Source organism: Mandrillus leucophaeus, unplaced genomic scaffold, assembly GCF_000951045.1.
Source record: "Mandrillus leucophaeus isolate KB7577 unplaced genomic scaffold, Mleu.le_1.0 Scaffold1113, whole genome shotgun sequence".
Taxonomy (NCBI): domain Eukaryota; kingdom Metazoa; phylum Chordata; class Mammalia; order Primates; family Cercopithecidae; genus Mandrillus; species Mandrillus leucophaeus.
The window spans coordinates 304139-305261 of NW_012099355.1; positions in this window are offsets into that span (position 1 = coordinate 304139).

Below are 1123 nucleotides of genomic sequence, written 5' to 3' on the forward strand. Positions count from 1 at the left end.
TAATTTATTTCAACTCCTTGAAAGGAATAGGATGCAGTCTATGACCAGGAACTATTAAGGAATAGCATTTCCTGTGGATACTATAGGAGTATGGAAAACGGTGTGTAGAAATATGTATGTAGAAAATCCTAAATGTTAACGTAATTACTTTTATCTGGAAACCCCAGTACATCCATATCAGCCTTTAAACATCACCAGATATAAGCATGGTGCCACTATAGCTTAATTGATTATCTTTCTCGATTTCAGCACAGAAGCAGTTCTCTTTGCTCAGTTACTATCAAATCCGCACTATTAAATGTTTCAAACACTCTTGGTAGCCTTCCACTGCCATCATTTATAAGTAAAAATGAGAGAAAACATGTTTTCTACTCCTTGAGTAAATGAAAATTAACCAGTCTTTTCTCAAAAGAGAATAATTTGAAACTCTTCCTGACAGCTGAAATGTTTTATTCTTGCTGAGAACTGTTTAAAACTCTTCTCCAACAAAAATAACCATCCATAATTTCGTTATCTGTGCTACTGTTTATAAAATAATAAAGTGGAAACTTAAATAAACAAAGATAAATAAAAAGCAGCTGTCTGACTAAAGCCTTACATAATTCAGCAGAACACAGAGATTTTTAGGGGCAAAGGCTGTGGCAATTGAGAAATAAAGGCTTTTGTTTTGTTCTTTATGAAAAGATAAAGATCGTTTTTTAAAAAAAAAGGAAAGGAAAGAAATCCCAGTACACATTTGCACAGTGGCTTATGAACATAACACTTTGTGTGGATCCTCTTTTAAATTCCCTAGGGAAGCATCTAAGTACTCGCGGCTACCTGACAATCATCATTCCCAAATATAGATCCAGTTGACTGTCGCTTCCATTCTCCACCACAGATGTTCTAAGACTTTTTCCAAGCTTTCCTCTCATCCTGGTGCCCTTTCTACTTAGCAGATGACCTATTTCCTGCCTCATCAAAAATAAATACTAGCATGTGCTTTCTCAAGTTCCCTCCCAACTACTTTCATCTCCTCACCTGGTCTTAAATCTTTCTGGTCTTCCTACTTTTTTCCAAAGCTAAGGTCGCATTTCGGGACTCTGCCCCCATCTCCACATCATTTCTGTTTCCTCTCAATGCC